Source organism: Protopterus annectens, chromosome 11.part0 (genome assembly GCF_019279795.1).
Source record: "Protopterus annectens isolate FY-2018-M chromosome 11.part0, PAN1.0, whole genome shotgun sequence".
Lineage (NCBI taxonomy): Eukaryota > Metazoa > Chordata > Ceratodontiformes > Protopteridae > Protopterus > Protopterus annectens.
This window is the reverse complement of record NC_056745.1, coordinates 542,770,131-542,791,794: the sequence shown is the minus strand read 5'-3', so window position 1 is coordinate 542,791,794 and position 21,664 is coordinate 542,770,131. Positions and strand designations below refer to the sequence as shown.

Below are 21,664 nucleotides of genomic sequence, written 5' to 3'. Positions count from 1 at the left end.
ATCTCTGTCAGAAAGTTACATTCCCACACTATGGAAAGTATCACACATAATTCCCCTCCACAAAGACGGCCCCTCCGCAGAACTAACCAATTACCGCCCCATAGCTATTCTCTCTGCACTCTCCAAAATACTAGAGAGATGCATTCACTCTCCGGTCTAAGACTACCTCTTTACTAACAGCCTCCTTTCCTGTACTCAGCATGGTTTCCGACTAAACCGTAGCACCACCACTGCCTTACTCTCCTTTACTAACACTATCCTTCTCCTTTACTAACACTATCCTTCAGCATAAAAACAATGGCCATCTCTCTTCTGCTACTTTCCTAGACCTATCTAAAGCATTTGACATGGTCCCACACAAACAACCCATCTGTGTCCTCAATAACCTATCCTTCTCTCAATCAGTCACCAAATGGTTTCAGAGTTACCTGTCTGACGGCCAACAGTCCGTTGTATGGCAGAATGGCACATCTCCCCAACTACCGGTCTCTATAGGGGTTCCCCAAGGATCCATCCTTGGACCCCTACTCTCCTCTATTTTCACCAGTAATCTAGCCTCTGCCACCAAACATGGCACACATGTACAATACGCAGATGACTCGACCATCATCTGCTCAGCCGAGTCCCTACCCAAACTGCAAAAAGTCACACAGTAAGCCTTTTTCTCTGTTGAAACATGGATATCCGATGCCCAATTAATACTCAACCCAAACAAAACTAAACTACTCATCTTCCAACCCACCAAATATACTCAAAACAACTCTCACTTTAACATCACAGCAAAAGGCAACACCACTGTACACCCAACAGAACACACCAGATTGCTAGGTGTGGAAATAAACAAACTAAAATTTGACATTCACATATCCATGACCATAAAAAAAGTCCACAAAAAACTAAGAGCGTTGTACAGAAATAAGCAACTTCTCACCAAAGCAGCAAAGATTTCAGTAGCAAATTCCCACCTTATCTCCACCCTACTTTATGCCTCTCCAATATATACCAACCTAAGGCAATGCGATCTAAACAAGCTTGAGACCTACTACAACAAAATCGCCAAATTCGCCACAGGGTCATCCTACCATAGTCACCACTGTCTCTCACTTGCTGAACTGGGCTGGCTTGAACTCCCTTACCTTCTTCAATGGTGTCAACTCAGACTCGCCCACAAACTAGTAAACCATCCACTAAAAGTCCCATCCCTGCAGAATATACTTCAACCCTATCGCACCACCAGCCCACTAAGATCCAGCAACAAAAATCACTTGCAGGTCACTAAAGCCAATAATTCTGCTGGAGAAGAACTATTCTCTTGTGCCATAGCCAAACTATGGAACTCCCTCCCACCCACAATTACCTCCGTACCATCATGCACCCTCTTCAAAACTTTACTAAAAGCGCACCTAAAAACATGCTAGCTATGCCCTTGCAACTTCCCCTCTAATATCACCCACCCACGACCTTTCTTTCCACCCCACTAACTACCTTGATTATAGCAAGCTCGGATGCTCGTAAGTCTAACTACTTATTAGACAGCAGGAACTTCTTATTGTAACATTTGTTAATGTCTGTTATGTACTTCGCAGATGATATAAAAATTCTAGTTGTCCACTGATGTACTACGTTCTTCATCTGTAACTGTTTGTAATTGTTAAATTGCTGTGTTGATCAAATTGTTAATTGCTATGTAAATCCAATATAACTACTGTCTATATTTTAACTGTGGAGCCTTTCTACCCGGGCCTCCGCTGAAAATGGACCTATGCCCAGTCGGACACTCCCGGTCAAGAAATGTAAGTAAATAAAAAAAATTTCAGCTTGTCTGCCTCTGGATCCCCTCCCGGCATCTTGATTGCCTGCAACATTATTCCTAAAGGGAGTGCTGCATCTCTGGCCCCCCAGGAAATCTGTTCCACTCGCATGGGACCTGAACTATGTTTTAGAGAAGCTCACAGTGGTCCTATTTGAACCAGCTTCTAAGGCCTCTCTGAAACACTGTACTTGGAAAACTGTACTCCTGGCAACCTTGACATCAGCCAGAAGATTGTCAGAGTTACAGGCCCTCATAGCTATTTCCCCTTTTCTCACCTTCCACAAGGACAGAGTAATTCTTAGGACCAATCCTTACTTTATGCCAAAGTGGTCATTGAGTTATCCTTAAACCAAGCCATTCAGCTGCTCACCTTCTTTTCTCATCCACAGAATGACAGTGAGAGAGTCTTACACTCCCTTGATGTTCATAGACAGCTTACCTTTACAAGACCAAGTCTGTCAGGAAATTGGACCAATTGTTTGTCTCCTTTCATCCCAGGGCTCTGGGGAAAGCACCGACAAAGCAGACCCCTTCTGCCTGGATTTCCAGGGCAATTTCTTTCTGCTACTTGTACTGTGGAAGATCCTTAGGATCAAGGATTAAGGCCCACTCCACTAGAGCCATGGCTTCATCTAGAGCCTTCTTTAGATTGGACCATATTTCCAAATGTAGGGCGGGATTTGCCAGGCCAATCCTCCATGGATTTCTAGAGAACCGTTCCAAGCCTCCACCCTCTTCTTCCCTTTGAGCTTTGGCACTCACCCAAGGGTTTGGAATACTGGAATACTGCAGCATGAGAATAGAAGGACATAGATTAGTTGTGTAAAGTCTTACCATAACCATAGATGTCCTTCTGTTCTTTGTTGCAGTATCCCCCCCCCCCTCTTTTACTATGCTGCCCCTTCTTGGATGCACTTGATGCGTACAGTTATCCTGGGACTGGGGTCCGACTGGGGAGCTCAGTTAAAAATGGTACGTGCAGATGTCGCTTTTATGGCCCACGTTCCCATAGCCAACATCGGATGTCTCACACAAAGTGACACAAAGCTTTTGTATACTTAGCAGGATGTTCGGGTAGCAAGAGAGGAAAACCCAAGGGTTTGGAGTACTGCAACATGGTAGAGGAGGACATCCATGGTTATGGTAAGATTTTACACAACAACTTCTATCCTAAAAGATTGGTTTCCCTTTTTAGGAATACAGGTATGGTCTGTGGCCTGTTATTTCCTGTCTGTCACTATCTTCTGCAAACTTGGTCTGAGGTAATCTTGTGAGAAGCATTATGGGTAAAGCTGAGCTCGAGAGTTTTTGGAAGGAGCGAGCTAGAATAATGGCCAAGTCTGTTCAGAGATGCGGAATCAAGCTCATAGCCATACAGATGAGGCATTATGGTAAGACATAACTTTTTAAATCAGTAGCCGAAGTGCCAAACCAGTGTCCAATGTGGAAAAAATATTCTAGTTATTTTTATTTCTCCTATGGCTGACAAAGTCCCTTTTTCCATCCATGGTCTTTCCCACAAGTCCCACCCTGGCAGACCCCCAGTGTTCCAGTACTGGGCAGGTCTCCCTTCTGGCAGAAGTTCTGCTCCGACGAAGCCTCATTTGTTTTTGCAGGCCCCAAGGGGCTAGAGTTTCTGCATGTCAAGCAGGTGAGGTGATTTCAATAGATGGACTGTCGCCCCTCTGAGGGACTTTTTCTGTTGGTCCTTTTCTTCACCACCTCACCATACTAACATCATCCCATGATGTGGGCTCTGAACTCTGAGAGGACCATTCCAAGCATGTGTCCTACCACTGGGCCATAGTGTGGACACATTTACTTGGTAGCCCCCTTCACCCCTACCCCCCAGCCCAGTGTCACAATTCCCAAGCCCTGAACTCTGTTATTCCTTATGAAATGATGAGCACCACTCTCTCCCCTAGGATAAGTATACCCATCCTCCCTGTCACTTCATTGGATGCCTGAGCTGGTAATCAAACTCTGTTTGCCTGGGCAGTTACTCCAGTTAGTTAAGTGTTAGAATAGTAGAAGTTCATGTCCTGGACAGTGAGATGGGAATGTCCACTTCTAAGTACTGGCTGCATCTTAATCTTGTATGAGCAGTGGGAGAAGACTAGGAAGAGATCACTAAAAGTGATTAACTTGATTTTATATCAACTGTCTGGTCTGTTAGAGTGATGCCCAAGTAATATTAGGTTTTTCTTTGTTGCCTTTGTGTCTTGTGAGCCTTCAAAAAGTAGAGAGAAAGGGTAAGAATGTATACAACACTAAAGAAAATATAAGTGGCAGCCCCAAAACAGACTTGTGTTACTGTTTGGGTTCATGAGTCAGTGCTGTTTCACTGTTTCATGTTTGTGTAGTAGTCTTTTTGACAAGAAGAAAAAGTTGATGCGTTAAATTTGTCTGTCATTTCTGAAAACATGATAGTTGTAGTTCGTAAGAGGTGTCAGTATACTGTTAATCTCAATGAAGGACCCAAAATACTCCAGCAGTGTGTTATTACATATGGCTGTCCTGGATAAGAGTGCTTGTGTTCATCTCGCCTATTTTGGGTGTCACCTGGGGTAGGCATCTTTACAGAGTGACTTGTCAAATTTAAGTCCACATGTCCATAATCATTAATCTGAAGTTAGTTTTAAGGGTGTTTATAGATGTTTGACTGAGTATCAGTGCTTTACCTTTGCAGAAAAATGTATCCTGATGTAATCTGTGATCTGGAGTCATTGCTTAAAGTCCATTGGAATCCATAGGTAAAATTCACGTAAAATGTTAATGAAAGTTGAAAAAGCTTTGTCATACTGAGGGGAGGACAGGCAAGAGACGTTTCACATGTTTCCAAAATGATGATACAGTAACACTGGGAGTGAAAGACATACAAAGTGGAAATAGAATAAGGGAAGAATGCTAAGTAGTAGTGTAACATGGTATGTTGGAAAGAAACTTGCAGTACTAAATGTGCATTAACACAGAAGGTGTCATACTAAACAGAATTGTACAGAAATGCATATATTCAGGAAAGGTATTCCATCCACCATGAACTGATAACACATTGGTTGCAATTTGTGCAATGAGCAGAAAAAGATGCAGTTTTTTTTTTTCAGTTGACATGAAAGCATTTTAAGATATAAATAATGCATGTTAAATTTACTCTTGCGAGAAGCATTAGTGTCTCTAAGCACCTAGACTGTTTTGTAAGGCAGTAGTAGTTCCTACAAAATAGCTTGTGTACCTGAAACAAAGGTTGTAGTTAGAGGCAGAAACTTTTATCCTAAAATGGCATTCTCTGTACCCATTTAACTTTCTGGCCAAGATTCAAATTCTACATTTTGCAGTTCAATTGGCTGTGAAATGCTTGGCTGCAGCAAGAAAGACAAAAAATACTTTGCCCTGGGGATTGTTTTCTAACCCCCCCCCCCCAAGAACCTTCTTAAGGAATCAGAGGTGAGAAAAAGACTTTGTTTAGGAAATCTCAAGGGTCTTTCCAGGATCTGCACAGGGACACTTCCTCCAGAAGCAGACAAGGAGGTTTCAATGGTAGATGCTGCTGTAGAGGCACGGGGTTCCATGAAATCAGGGCTTCAAGGAATCCTTTCCCGATAAGCCGCATCAGCGCTGCTGAAACATTGCCTATCTCTGGAGACAGTCAGGGGATGTCTATCCCTGCATCTTGATGCCTGGACAAATATAACAAACACCTGGGTGCTAAAAAATAATATCCAGAGGTTACTACATTCCCTTTTCCCATTCACCTCCTAGTCCCAGGAGGATACTCCTTGATGTGCCACCCAGTTGGAGGGAGTTTGCTATTCAAGAAGTTCAAAAACTTCTAGAAAAAGTCATCTTAAAGGTCCCAACCAAACGAGTAGGATATGGAACTTATTCACACCTCTTTTTGGTGTTAGTGAAAACTGGGGATCTAAGACCAATACTAGATCTCAGCAGCCTAAACCTATATGTCAAGTAGTTGAAATTCCGAATGGCTACGGTTCAGTCCATTATGCCTCTTCTGGGCAAGGATGATTGGAGGTCATCCACAGATTCCAGGATGCATATTATATCAAAATGGACAAATGCTCCAGGATACATTGTGCTTTCGACTGGAGGCTAATCATTACCATTTGAGTGCTGCATTTTGGATTCTCCTCAAACCCCCCGTGTGTTTACCAAATGTATAGCAGTCGTTGCAGCTCATCTAACACTAAAAGGATTCCAGGTGTTTCCATATTTGGACAATTGGCTCCTTACTGCACCAACAGGGCTTCAGCTGATTCAAGCCAGGGATTTACCTAGTCCAGATCTTCATTTCCCTGGGTATTTCAGTAAAGCTGACAAAATCAAACTGGACTTCTATGCAGAATCTAGAATTTATAGGAATGCAATTGAACACTTCAGCACAAATAGCTTCATTGCCTCTGCATCGCATGATTTCTCTGAGACAGCAAGTCCAGGTCATATTAGCCCTCCATCTCCACCAGCAAAGTTAGTTCTTAGAACTCTGAGGTCTGTCAGTGGCTATCATTTTAATACCCTTGACGAGACTTTTTATGCGAGTGCTTCAGTGGACCCTGGCTGGCCCATTCTTTACCATTCTCTGTCTGCTGCGATCAAACCAACTCCAGTCTGCTGAAGCTGTCTCGAATGGTTGATGCAGTTAAATGATCTGTCTCTGTGCAAGCTATCCCCCCTCCCCCAACAGCCACAGTGACCACAAACACTATCCATTTGGGGTGGGGGGGGGGCATTATCAGGGAAAGATGGTCCAAGGCACGTGGTCCCCCTACGAGGCCAAGCTGTATATCAGTATCCTAGAAATGAGAACAGTCATCCTAGTGTTTCAAGCCTTTCAGGATCTCCTCCCCTTTGGGGACTATTGAGATTCATACAGACAACATGTCCTTGGTCTGGTACATAAACAAGGAGGACCCAGGTCATACCCCATTATGCAGAGAGTCCATGAGAGTTTGGGAATGGGTGATCTCTTCAGGCTGCTTTTAAATTGCAATGCACATTCCCGCAAACACCAAAGTGTTGGTGGACAACCTCAGCAGGTCCATTCTGACTCGTCATGAGTGGTCCCTCAATCAGTAGTGAACAAAATTTTCAACCATTGGAGCTAGCCTTGTTGCGACCTTTTCTGCTTCTGCCCTAAGCAACAAATGCAGCAAGGACTTCGCTCTGATCCCCCAAAGGAGGAGTCACTGAGGGATGCTTTAGTCCATGATTGGCCTCCAGGCCTCCGTTATACTTGTACTCCCCTCTACCTTTGATTCTGAAATTTCTACAGAAAGCCATCAGGCTGAAGAACTCAGTAATACTCATTACCCCCTTCTGGCTTTGTCCGGTATGGTTCCCCTTCCTATGGTCTCACTTCAGGGATCACCCATGGAGACTGGATCCCAGTTGGGACCTTATTTCTCACCCGTCAGATCATCAGCCCCATCTCCAAACCCTAAGACTGACTGCATAGTTTCTCCACTTTCAGTTATTGTAAGAAAGTCCAGGCTAGCTTCCCCAGTACACATAATTTTGGCCTCTTAGAAGGCTTCCACAAAAAGATTTTTGATTTGGGCTTCAAAGGAGAATATTGACCTATTTTCAGCTCCTATGTTAACTGTACTCCTCCTTTTTCTGAATTCATGTTTTCATGAAGGTACCAGTTTCTGTAACATAAAATTACAGCTAGTTGCCATTTCTAATTTTCATTCAGGAACGTGATGATCTGTTTCTTCAAGATTATGCAAAGCTTTCTTGAGGGGTATCTTCTTACTAAGACTACAAATAAAAGATCCTTCTCCCCCTTGGGATCTTACATTTGTCCTTCAAGGCTTCACTCAAGTCCTTCGAGCCAGCTAACAGTTGACTTGAAATTTCTTTCCTGGAAGACAATATTCTCTGTAGCCATCACTTCATAAAAGAAGTATCTGAATTGCAAGCCCTATCAGCCAAACCTTCTTAAGTCATTTTTCATAGAGAGTTTCCTATAGAACTGACCCCTTTTTTATGCCTAAAGTAGCAGCAGAGTCCAACATTAACCAGTCCATTGAGTTACTAGTTTTCTTTCCAAATTAAATAAAGGAGAATATATGTTGCATCATCTAGATGTTCATAGACATTTGTGTTTCTGTCTGCAAAGGACAAATAGGCAGAGAAAATCTGATCAACTCTTTATATCCTTTTCATCTAATTGCTTGGGCCAAGCAGTGTCAAAGATCACCTTGGCTAAATGGATAACTGGTTGCAGTGAGGGAGAATGAAAAGGGCAACATCACATGTAGAAGTTATGTACTTACCATAACTTGGCATCTGTGTTGTCCATTTTAATTTTTCTCCCTTCCTTTTCATCCATCCCCAGCCTAATTCTCGTCGAGAAGTTACCTAGAAGATTTTCAAACCCATAGGTTCATGGTTTGGGCCCCAAATTATTTGATCTGTCCTATTTCTTTTTTCTGTGATATAACTTATTATGTAGGACAGCAAACTCAATTTGAGGAGTTAGGGAAGTTATGCATTATAGGAGAGGGAGGAGCTAGAGACTCTGATCCTAAAGTTTTGGAAGTGCAGCTGAATCGGATCCGAAGACCCAACAATGAGGAAGAGTGAAAATGGGCAACACAGATGCCAAGCTATGGTAAGTACATAACTTCTGATCTGTAGTAGTTCTCTTCATTTGGTCTTCAACCTGTGGGTTCTCTGATCCGACTTGGCCACATATCCAGCATCTGATACATGCTCAAAGCTGCTCCCCTTACCTATAATGCTCCTGTCTCCTTCCTGTATTCAGATCTCATTGCCACATTTCAGTCCGCATCGTGATACATGCTGTCTGCTGCAAAAGTAGTGGTAAGTGCTCTTTTTTTGGTCAAATTTTCTCTCTCCTCTTCTGCTTTCTGCCTCCTCTGTGTGCTATGTACATGTTTCCTCTTTATCTTTCTGTGTGCGTGGTCTGTGTGACTGTGTGTGCTGGGCCTAGGTTGGGACATGTCCAAAGCTCCGAAACCTGACTTCAGAAAGTGCACAGTGTGTGGCCAGCCTGTTCCATTTGTGCTGAGTTTAATCCAAGGGCACTCAGACAGGAGGAACAAACTTATTTCTGAGGGCCTTATTCCCTCCTTGTCCTCCGGGACTAAAGACCCTGCCGCCTCGTACTCTGCCCCTGCCTCCTCCCTGGCCTCTGACTCAAACTCTCCACCAAGAGGATCAGGGATGGAGATTGAGATAAGTCTTCTAGAAGGAATAGGCCAAAGAAGTGACCCCCAGAGCCCTCTGCTTCGACCGGCCCTCCAGCTCAAATTGCATTGGCTCCGAGGCCGGAGTCTCCCTGGCTCCATTCCCCTCTGTTCTCTCTGGAGCTGGAGGAGCCCGAGACCTAGTTGCCAGCTCAGGCTTCTCACCACCCCTCCAGGCCAGTGTCTGTTCCCTCTTCCTGTTCCACCCAGAGCTTTAGTGAAGCAAAGATGGACAGGATGAATGCAGAAGTTCATCTGCACCCAGATACAGATGGGAGTCTTGCCTATTCCCTCTCCCTCCAGAGCAGGGAGCATGCAGCCCTTTTTCACCCCCATTAGTCCTTCTCCGATCCAAGCTCTGGTTTTGGTGTCCGTGAATCTGAGGGCACTCTGGGTCAAGGGGGCAGGTGCCAATGACACCTTGTACCTCGACACCAGCCATGACCTTGAGCAGGTCGGATCAGACTAGCTTGGATCTGGCAGGCTGTCAGAGCCGTAACCTTGACGTCAGATCCGAGGGGTTGATGTCTGCTCTGAGTTTGTCGGAGTGGTGCCTTCCCTTTGGTATCTCGGTGCTGCAGGTTTGGCTCTGACTCACCCATCGGGTCAGAGGGCGACAGCTCCTCCTATTGTCCTTTCTCAGGATGTCCATTCCCCTTTGGCTCTCAACGTGGTAGAGAGGGTTCTCTCAATTTCGTCAAGACCCATGACCATCTCGTCTTCGGAGTCCACCCCGGCTCCCTCTGTTTCTGGCATGGATCCGGTCATTCTGCCATCTCAAGGACAGCCTGCCACCTCTTTGCCTCAGGACACTCCCTCTTAGGAACAGCGAGACGTTGGCGAGTGCTCCCCAGAGATCCCCACTGAGAAGGTTCCTTGCAAAGGTACATGCAAATGAGGCAGTTAGACTCCCCACCAGAGTCTGTTACTGAAGACACCCATTTGGAGGAAGGGTAGGTCCCCCCCCTTGATCACCCCCCGAGGATTTCAACTTCGGAGACATCATGAAACTCCTTCGCCAGTGTGGGGGGTGGTCTGCGCAAAAACCTACCTTGGATGAATCCGTGTTCCTGGAGGCATTTGGCGTAGGACCCTCTACTTCCTGGGCGTCCCCTCCCACAGATCCCTTATTGGATCTCATTACATCTAGGGCGTGGAAGGAACCAGACACTGGTGGAGTCCATTCCCAAATGCCCCCCTACAAGGTTTTGAACCCCCCTCAGACAGATCATACTGGCATAAGGGATCCCCAGTTGATGCCATGGTGGTGGTGGCTGCCACTAGGAAAGACCTCCCTCGGGGAGTCAAGGACTATGGACCTTCTCTTTTCGGGCACCGAATTACATGGCACGTGATTTGGCTGCAGTGAGACCTGGTGAAGGAGAATGCTGAATCTACTTCTGGGTCCATGTCGGCAGAGGACAAGGTGCTTTCCACTCGTATGGCCACCCTAAATTCAGTGGCAAATAACTCTATGCGTCTCCTCTCCCACACCACCGAGGGAGCCACTAGAGCTGCTGGTACAGGCGTTGCCATCAGACGACACTGCTGGCTTCGGTTCTCAGTTCTCGAAACCCTTTAAGGCGTCATTTACCAGTGCCTGTACAACGGTTCTTCCCTTTTTGGGAAGTCGGTACGTGACACATTAGGTCAGAGTGAGAAGGACAATATCTGCCATCCGGATCCGCTTCTTGCCCTTCAATGACCCTTCTCTATGAATCAGCAAGGGACCGAGAAGATGTGGTTCCAAAAATCTCTGAGTTTTCCCTGGGACACTCTGGGCTCACCTTCTCCCAGGGGCAGAGGGGGATTTGATAGATGCTGCCCTAGAGGCAGAGGGGGGTCTGAGAAATTATAGGTCTCGAGAGCCTTTCTTGGACAGACCCCTCCGAGCAACCCTGAAGGGAGTGCTCAGCTTCTTACCTTGGGAGGCAGTCTGATGCAGTCTTTCACTACACCTAACGGAGTTGGGAGTCCACTGGAAAAGATCTGTGGATTTCGCAGATTATATTCAGAAGCTATTCAGTCCTGTATCTAGAGTCACCTCCACCTCTCAAACACCTCCCAGATGTCCCACCCATGCACAGGAAGGATGCAGCACTGGAAATATCAAAACTGCTAAGAAAATGAGTCATCCAACCCGTTCCCCTAGACCACTCCGGATCAGGCATTTGTTCCAGCTTCTTTTTGGTGCCAAAGAAAGTGGGGGACCTAAGACCCATTGTGGATCTCTCCACCTGTCAGTGGCCAAGACAAAGTTCTGGATGGTTACTCTTCAATCTATCCTGCCCTTCCTGCAGGAGAATGATTGGATGTCCTCTATCGACCTCCAGGTTGCATACTATCATATCAAAATGGACAGGTGCACCCTGAGGTTTCTCCACTTCCGGCTAGGAGCCAGTCATTACCAGTTGAGTGCTTCCCTTTGGTCTCACCACAAACCCCAGGGTGTTTACCAAAATGATGTCAGTGGTAGTGGCTCACCTGATACTACAAGGTGTACATGTATTCCCCTAACTGGACGATTGGCTCCTCGCTGCCCCTTCCAGGCATCAACTTTGTCAAGCAAGGGATTCCTTTCTTCTCCTAATCCTGAGGTTAGGCATTACCATCAATCTCAAATCATCTCTGGCCCCAGTCCAAATGTTAGACATTATTGTGACGAACTTAGACGCAATTCAATCCAAAGTTTTTCTTACTCCAGACAGGATCCGCACTCTGAAGCTACATGTTCTTTGCATTCTTCAAATCCATTTCCCAACAGCGGAGATAGTATTAAGGGCATTGGGGTCCATGGTGGCCATGATCAATCTGTTACCCTTGGCACCCCTTCACATGCGGATTCTTCTGTGGACCCTGGCAGTACAATGGTCCTAGTTAGACCTTCCGTTGACTTCACCCTGTTTGAATCTCTTGTTTGCAGGGACTCCCTGCTGTGGTGGATTTATTCCTCGGTTCTTGTCCGGGGTTGTCGTCCCTTTCTTCCACCTCTCCCCAAGTCCACTGTGACTAGGATGCCTCCCAGCTAGGGTAGGGGGGAGCACTGCTGGGGAAGGACAGTTCAAGGTATGTGGTCCCCCTACGAGACCAGATTGCATATCAACATCCTGGAATGAGGGTGGTGCTTCTAACGTTGCAGGCTCTCAATGCCCATCTTCCCTCAGGAATGATTGCTGTTCAGATGGACAATGTCGGTGGTCTGGTACATCAACAAGCAGGGGCAGGACCCAGATCTTATCCTCTGTCACGCGGCCATGAGAGTATAGGAGTGGGCGATCTCCACCATCCATTTTCTGGTGGCAGTGCACATCCCGGAGAGGTCCAGCATTCTAGCAGACAGGCTCAGCAGATCTGTTCTGATGCCTCACGAGTATTCTCTGAATCCTTCAGCAGCAGAACAGATCTTTCACAGGTGGGGTCAGCCTTGCTGCAATCTCTTCACTTCTCCTTCCTATGTGAAATGCAGTGAGTTCTTTGCTCTGAGCCCCTCTCCGGGGGAAGCCCCTAGAGACGCTCTGATTCATGCTTGGCCCCCCAAGTCTTCTGTATGCTTATCCTTTTCCCTTAATACCAAAATTCATTCAGAAAGCTTGCAGGCTGGGGAGCCTAGTAATCCTCATTACCCCGTTTTGGCCTCACCAAGTATGGTTCCCTCTCTCTGGTCTCATCTGGTGGCTCCGCCATGGATGTTGGATCCAGTCCCAGATCTCATCTCATCCCTCAAGGATTCCCCTTCCATACCTGAACAGTCTAAAGCTCACTGCTTGGCTACTCCAATTCCCATGATAGTCGGGACTCCCAGCTTATCCTCTCCTATCAAGAATCCTGCTGGTGTCCCATAAATCTTGCACCAGAAAGGTATACTCCAACAAATTGGAGATGCTTTTCAATCTGGGCTTCGTGTGCACTAGACCCTTTCACTGCCCCTGTTTCTGTGGTACTGGAATTTTTCAACAAGGTGCCAGTTTTTCCACAGTCAGCGTTCAATTTGCTGCAATTTCTAATTATCATGTGGGGATAATATGGTATCTGAAGTAGGCAGACTTCATTTGTCTGCAACCTGTGGGTATCGGATCCGACCTCGGATCCGAGCCAGCATTTCAAAAGCTTTAGGCTCCGAGCTCCTAGCTCCTCCCTCTACCCATAATCCCCTGCCAAACCCTAACTGACCCCAGATTTCATTTGCCGCTTTCAAGTTGCAACGGACTCCTCGAGCTCCTGGTTTCAGATAAGGAATTTTGACTAAAAAATTTTTGAAAACTTTAACTTTTATAATTTAATCGGTTAGAGTGTATGTGTTAGGCTTTCCTCTCTCTCTCTCTCTAATTTTTCTTCGGGTTTTTGCGTAGTTTGTGCATTTGTGTGCGTTTTAGGCCTGTTAGGGCTTAAGATGTCTGAAGCCCCATAAGGCAGTGTTCTCTAAATGTACCGAGTGTGGCCATAAGCTATCCCCAGCGGATGGCCACACTCGGTGCTTTAAATGCTTGGGGGTTGAACACCTGTCATCTGGTTGTACCATTTGTGCAGGGTTCAACCCCCGAGCTTTAAGGGAGCGGAGGTCGAAGCTTGTTCTGGTGGGACTTCTCCCTCCAGATGCGGCTCCGGCCTCTGCCCCTTCTGGCCAGCAGCGTTCTGTAGGTGCTGTGGTCTCCTATCCCCCGGTTGGGACTCAACCTCCCTCAAAAAAGCCGGAGGAGAAGGAGACTTCAAGGGAGAAAGAGAAGAAGGAGAGACACAGGGAGAGGCACGAAGGAGAGACACAGGGAGAGGCACCACAAACGGAGAGCCGAAACCTCAAGTTCGGCTCCTCCGTCTAAACGGGCCTCCCCTGTGCCTTCTAGATCTCCTCCTCCTCGGCTCCACTCCCCTCGGTTCTCTTCTGGGCCCGAGGAGGAGGAGGCTAGCCCTTCAGTGAGGTCCCCGAGGCGGCTCTCTAGGTCCGCTTCGGTGGCCTCAACTAGATCCACCTTTTCTATGAGTGAAGCAGACATTGACCGGATGATGAGGAAATTCATCCAGGCCAAAATGCAAATGGGAGTGCTCTTAGCCCCCCCCATCCGGGAGGGGCTTCGACCCCTTTTTTCGCCCCCTTGGCTCCTTCTCCGAACCACACCCTGGGTTCGGAGCTGTCGGTGCCGGGCAGAGTTGGATCCGGGGGTGGGTCGGATCCGATAGGTCGACGCACCTCGGATCCGTCCCATCCCTTGAGTGCTTGGTGCCGGACCCGACCTCTCGGAGCCGAGGGCCGAGCCTCGGGTCCGAGGGAGCTGGTGTGTCTTCGGCTCCGTCTAGGTCGGAACACACTGGTCTCTCGGATCCGACTGTTTCGGCTCCGACTCCAGTCCGTGCGTCAGATCCGAGTGGGGGTCGGCTCTCGGGGCTTAGAGAAGCTGGCTCCCCCTCGGCCTTCGACGTGGTGGAAAGGGCGCTGTTGAGGACTACCGGACCCCCGGTCCCTGCCACGGCTCCATCCCGCACTCCCTTGCAGTTGGGCCAGGCTCCCACCAGCTGGTCCCAGGGACAGCCCGCCTCGATGTCCCAAGTAGTTCCCTTGGAACATCCAGCTGCTGAAGAGGACTCCTCGGACAGCCCCCCCGAGGAAGTGCCTCGGAAGCGTAAGTGCAAAAGGAGGCACATGGACTCCCCAGAGTCCATTACCGAAGACACAGACTTGGATGAAGGGGAGGGCTCCCCAAGATCACCCCCTGAAGACGTCTCATTTGGAGACATTATGGAGATGTTAAGGATCGGGGGGGGTGGTCTGCACCAAAGGCCTCCTCAGACGAGTCTGTGTTCTTGGAGGCATTCAAGGCGGGCCTATCTACCTCTTGGGTGTCCCCTCCTGCCGATCCTCTGGTGGACCTTATATCCACCAGAGCTTGGAAGGATCCGGACACCGTTTAGCCAGTACCCAAGCGTCCTGACCGTATCCTGAGCCCCCCGGCGGACCGCACTCACTGGAGCAAAGGCCCCCCGGTAGATGCCATGATGATGGCTGCAGCCCCTAAGAGGGAGTTGGCCCAGGAGAGTCCCTCTATGCATCCTCCGGGCAAGGAGTCCTGCTCGATGGATCGCATTGGGAAACGAGTTTTTAGTTCAGCAACCTTCTCCTTGAGAACTGAACTACATGGCACACGTCATCACGGGATCTGATTAAAGAATACGCTGCATCTCCCCCAGAGTCCATGTCGGGTGAGGACAAACAGGTGTACTCCACCCATATGGCCACTCTTAGAGCAGTTTCCAATACGTCTATGCGGCTACTTTCTCACGCTACCGAGGGAGCCGCTAGAGCCAGCGGAGCGGGCCTAGTCATGAGGCGGCAGGCCTGGCTCCGCCACTGTGATTTCGCAGAGCCCTTCAAGGCGACTTTCGCGAATGCCCCCTTTGATGGTTCTGCCTTGTTTGGCAAAACAGTTCGCGAAACGTTGGTCCAGAGCGAGAAGGACGGGAAGACGCTGTCTGCCGTCGGAGTCCGCTTCTCAGCTCCCCAGAGGTCCTTCTCGAAGAACCAAAAGGTACAGAAGAAGATGTGGTTCCGGAAGTCGCAGCAGTCCCAACCTGCTCCGGATAACCAGTCCTTCCGTGGCAGAGGAGGACAGGGGGGTCGCCGTCCTAGAGGCAGAGGGGTTCCTAGAAACTTTGGGTCCAGAGAACCTTTCTCTGACAGACCCACGCAACAGCCCTGAAGGGTTGCCCGGCTGTCCGTCTCTAGAGGCAGTCGGGGGGGGGGTTTCGAGGCACCTGACTTCTTGGGAGTCAATCACATCAGACCATTGGGTACTTCGTGTGATATCCAGAGGTTATACCATTCCCCTGAGCAAAGTCCCCAGGTCACGCAGCCTCCCAGATGTACCACCCGACCAAAGGGAGGCAGCAGCTATCGAAATCGGGCAGCTGCTAGAAAAAAGAGCCATCCAGCGCGTCCCCCAAGATCAGACCGGATCAGGGTTTTACTCAAGGTTCTTCTTAGTGCCAAAGAAAACGGGGGACTTAAGACCGATCCTAGACCTTTCCCTGCTGAACCTGTCAGTAACCAAGCAAAAGTTCCGGATGGTCACACTACAATCTATACGCCCCCTCTTGCGGGAGAACGACTGGATGTGCTCTATCGACCTCAAGGACGCATACTACCACATTCGGATGGACAGACGGTCCAGGAGGTTCCTTCGCTTCCGGCTGGGAGCCAGTCACTACCAGTTCAGGGTCCTCCCCTTCGGTCTCACCTCTGCCCCCAGGGTATTCACCAAGGTACTAGCAGTAGTAGCGGCCCACCTGAGACTCCAGGGATTACAGGTCTTTCCGTACCTGGACGACTGGCTCCTGACGGCATCATCAAGGCATCTACTGTGCTCAGCTAGGGACTATTTCCTTCTTATAGCCCCAAGGCTGGGCATCACCGTAAACTGGGAGAAATCTTTACTGCACCCCACACAACTTATAGATTTCATAGGAGGAAGGTTAGACACAAGATCAATGCGGGCCTTCCTCACCCCAGACAGGCTTTCCAGCATGAAGTGTCATATCACAGCAGTCCTGCAACCGTTTCCGACGGCAGCTTCGGTCCTGAGGGCCCTGGGTTCAATGGCGGCAGCTATTCCACTACTTCTTCATGCTCGCTTACACATGCGGGTTCTTCAATGGACCCTACAGGTCCAGTGGTCCCCGCTATATTCCCCTCTCAACAGTCCAATAGCGGTCAGCAAGGCATGCAAGGACTCCCTGTTTTGGTGGCTCCAGTCTCCGGAGCCTCTAACAGGGAGACCCTTTTGTGCAGCATTCCCCCGAGCCACGGTGACCACGGACGCTTCTCGCCTCGGGTGGGGGGGGGCATTCTGCGGGCAAGATTGTCCAAGGCACGTGGAACTCCTCGGAGACCTCGTTGCATATAAATGTCCTGGAAATGAGGGCGGTGCTCCTAGCGTTGCAAGCACTTCACAGCCTTCTTCCTACGGGGACTATTGCGATCCAGACCGACAACATGTCGGTAGTCTGGTACATCAACAAGCAGGGAGGAACCAGGTCCTACCCCCTTTGTCGAGAGGCCATGAGAGTCTGGGAATGGGCAATTTCCACCAAACGCTTTCTTGTAGCAACGCACATTCCGGGAAAATCCAACATCCTTGCGGACAAGCTCAGTCGCACCATTCTTTCCCCGCACGAGTGGTCTCTCAATCCTCTGGTAGCGAAGAAGATTTTTGCCGTCTAGGGGCAACCCTGTTGCGATCTTTTTGCTTCCCACTCAAACGCCAAATGCGACAGTTTCTTCGCTCTGCTTCCCCCACCTGGGGAATCCCCGAGAGACGCTCTGGTGCATGCTTGGCCTCCCGGTCTCCTTTATGCCTATCCTCCACTACCTCTGATGCAGAGGCTCTTGCAGAAAGCCAACAGTTTGGGGAGCAGAATGATTCTCATTGCCCCGTTCTGGCCTCGTCAACCCTGGTTCCCTTATGTATGGTCTCTCAAAGTGAATCCACCCTGGATTCTGGATCCGATCCCGGATCTCATCTCCCATCCTCTGGGACTTCTGGTCCCCAATCTACACACCCAGAAATTGGCAGCCTGGCTGCTCCAGTTCCATCCTTGATTAGGACTCCCGGTATCTCGTCATCTGTCAAGGCCATTTTAGTGGCGGCTCATAAACCTTCCACTAGGAAGGTTTATCGGAGCAAATGGAAAAGGTTTTCTATTTGGGCGGTCCAGAAAAGTATGGATCCTTTTTCAGCACCTATGTCTGCGGTTCTGGATTTCTTAACAGACCTCTTTCATCAAGGGGCTAGTTCTTCCACGGTAAAGGTACAAATGGCAGCGATTTCCCATTATCATATGGGTCATGAGTCAGCTCCCCTCATGACTGCGAAACTTTGTAAGACCTTTCTTAAAGGAGTTTTTCTGTTGAGACCACCGGTCAAAGAAGCTGTACCACCTTGGGACCTAGCCTTAGTTCTACAGGCCCTTACTGCTCCTCCCTTTGAGCCTGCAGCTTCTGCAGAGTTAAAGTACCTTTCCTGGAAGATTGCTTTCTTGGTAGCCATCACATCAGCCAGAAGAGTGTCGGAACTTCAGGCTCTATGCATCAAACCGCCTTACCTCTCCTTCTTTCCCGATAGTGTGCCTCAGGACCAATCCATCCTTTCTTCCAAAAGTTTCTTCGGAATCTAATATTAATCAATCGATCAACTTACCTGTGTTTTTCCCCAATTATAAAAACAAAGGAGAATACAAGCTGCATTCTTTAGATGTTCATAGGCAGTTGCGATTTTACCTTCACAGAACAGCTGGTCATAGACAATCAGATCAGCTGTTCGTCTCCTTTGCTAAATTTGCTATGGGCAAAGCAGTTTCCAAAGTCACACTATCTAGATGGATTGCTAATTGTATTCTACAGGCTTATGACACTTCAGGTAGGCCTGCTCCTCAAAGGGTTACGGCTCACTCTACTAGGGCAGTTTCCACGTCAGCTGCGTTTAAGTCCCGAGTGCCATTGGATGATATATGCACGGCTGCCACTTGGGCCTCGTCTCATACCTTCATTTCTCATTATAAGGTGGATGTTGTTTCCAGGGGAAGAGCATCCTTTGGTTCAGCGGTGCTCGAACATCCTTCCATGACGGACGCCCAAGATTTAGGTAGCTGGGGACTCTGTCCCACAGGTTGCAGACAAATGAAGTCTGCCTACTTCAGATTTAGAAGTTATGTACTCACCATAACGTTCCATCTGAGTAGGTGACTTCATTTGATGCACCATCCCTCCATCCCCCTGACCTTTATACAACAAGAGTTTTTGCATCTTTGTAGATACCTTTTTGGTAATGTTATTTAGGCAAACTCAATCTCAGGTCAGTTAGGGCTTGGCAGGGGATTATGGGTAGAGGGAGGAGCTAGGAGCTCGGAGCCTAAAGCTTTTGAAATGCCGGCTCGGATCCGAGGTCGGATCCGATACCCACAGGTTGCATCCAAATGAAGTCACCTACTCAGATGGAACGTTATGGTGAGTACATAACTTCTAATTCCTTAGCATCTTCTAAGCTGTGCAAGGACTTTCTCAACTGCACCTTTCTCCTTCGACCCCCCCCCCCCCAGTGAAGGACCCTATGCCACAGTGGGATCTTATGTTAGTACTATAGGCCTTAATTTCACCCCCTTTTGAACCTGCATCTTCGGTAGATCTGCAGTTTCTGTCCTCAAAGACTGCTTTCCTGGTCACCATTACCTCTGCCAGGAGAGTTTCGGAACTTCAAGCTCTGTTGGTCAAAGCCCCTTATATGATTTTTCATAAGGACAGGGTGTCCTTGCGCACTAATCCTTCTTTTCTTCCTTAAGTAGCTTCAGAGATTAACATTAATCAAGTGATCAGTCTCCAGGTCTTCTTTCCAAAACTTCAAAGTAAAGGAAACTACAAATTAAGAAGCACAAAACACGAATAAAACTTGTAAAAATAAATAAAGCAGGAAGACCAGCTCACAGGAAGGGGACTACATTTTAATATGAGTGCTTTCGTTGGTGTAAAACCATCTGGCTTCTTCATGGTTTTACGCCATCGAAAGCACTCATATTAAAGTGTAGTCTATTCCTGTGATCTGGTCTTTGTTTTTTTTTTTTTTTTTTACAAAAATACAAATTGCATTTATTGGATGAGCACAGACTGTTGCGTTTCTACCTGCACAGGACAAAATCCTTTCATAAATCTGATCAACTTTTCATTTCTTACTCTAAGCCCTTTTTTAGGGAAACCAATATCTAAAGTTACTATTGCCCGTTGGATTTCCCACTGTATCATTCGGGCATATTCTGCCAGGGGGGGGGGGATTTCCCCACCAAACTATGTGAAGGCTGTTCCCCTTCAAAAGCCTGAAAACACAAAATATACATATACTGACTTTAAACAACAGAAACCATATTAATTTCCACCAAGTATAAGCAGGGAGCAAGCCCCCCCTGCACCCCCCATGTGGGGGGGCTGCGCCCCCTACCCCCTGCTACTTAAATATATACCAACTCCGCGATTGCACTTGTGTAATGAAGTGCAATCCTGGAGTTGATATATAAGTAGCAGGGGGTGCAGGGGGGCTTACCTCCTGCTTATACTTAGTGGAAATTAATATGGTTTCTATTGTTTAAAGTCAGTATATGTATTTTTTGACTTTCCAGGCTTATGTTAATTAAGTCATATGAAGGGGAACCGTATAGGCACATTTCACCAGATCTAGGGCCACTTCAGTGGCTTTTTGGTCCAGAGTTTCATTAGATGATATTTGTTCTGCGGCTACTTGGTCCTCATCTCATACCTTCATCTCGCATTATAAATTGAACAGTGTCCAGGAATGGGGCATCATTTGGCTTCGCCGTGCTCTGGAATGTCCTTCCATGAGGGCCTCTAGGTGTTTAGTAGCTGGGGACTCTGTCCCACAGGTTGAAAACCAAATGAAGACAACTTCAGATAAAAATAGTTATGTACTCGCCATAAAGTTCCATCTGAGTAGTTCATTTGTCTTCCACAGTCTTTACCTCGGCCTTGTATGAACTGTTTATTGCTCCTACTACTACAGGAAGTGGTCACCGTTAGAGTGCTTCTTATCCTTATTTATGGTTTAGAGACCAGGTTCTATTGGGTTGGGTGTGTGAGTTTTAGATTGGGTGGCAGACTCGATCTGAAGGTAGGAAGGAGACAGGAGCTTTGTGGGTAAGGGGAGAGGCTTTGAGCATGGATCATATGCTGGATATGCAGCCAAGTCGGATCCGGGAACCCACAGCTTGAAGACAAATGAAGAATTTTTTTCTGCCTTATTTCTTATGGATGTTTAGGAGAATGGCCAGTGTTGAACTGTTGACTTAGCATAGCACTGCTTTTTGAGTGTTCAGGGAAGTGCTGATCATTTAGGTCCACCCTTGTTGTTGCAGCTAGCATTATTTCCTTTTTACCAAGGTATCCTTGAACACCATCAGACACTGACCATTCTTCTTGCTGACATCATAGGTCATTGTGCTATTTAAGGAAGTTCATAAGTGCTGATTGTTAAGCTGTTCACTTATTCTCCAGTTATCTGTTTGAGATACTCCAGTGAGCCAAAGCCCATGCCGATTCACTGGACGCACATGGCAGAAAAAGCAGTCCTGGATAGGATGCTGGTCTGTCATGGAATGTACATACTTATGGCATGCACACCTGTATGCAGTTTAGAGGATCACCATTTCACCTACAGTTTCTTTGCGATATGGGAAGAAACTGGTGCACCCTCCAAAAACTTTCATGGATATAGGGAAAGCTGCAGACGCCTTTGAAAGGAACCAAGCTGTATCAGCAAGAGCTTTGAAGCAGAACACCAGCTACTGCACCTCCAATTAATAATAACGGAGTAGTTCTTGGAATATAAGAGCTAAAATCTTCATGGGAATGCGTCTCTGGGCTTCTAAAAATCCTTAAATCAACACCCAGCAAGTACAGATGAAGTAATGGAAGTATGTCATGGTTGGTTAAGCAGTCCATCCTTCAGCAGAGCTTGTATGTACTCGTGGCTAGCCATGATAAAAGATTTTGATTTCTCCAGAGATCTTTGTATGCATGGACATGTTAAATGAGTACTGAAGTGTTCTGGAATGTGATAGTGATGTACAGTTTAAT

The 21,664-nt window shown here is 47.6% G+C and overlaps 1 protein-coding gene across 1 annotated transcript in view; it reads left to right on the top strand.

Moving 5' to 3' along the window:
- Window positions 1-21,664, top strand: part of CAND1 (cullin associated and neddylation dissociated 1) — a 2,253,229-nt gene that overhangs the window by 552,474 nt on the left and 1,679,091 nt on the right. The window lies entirely within an intron of this gene.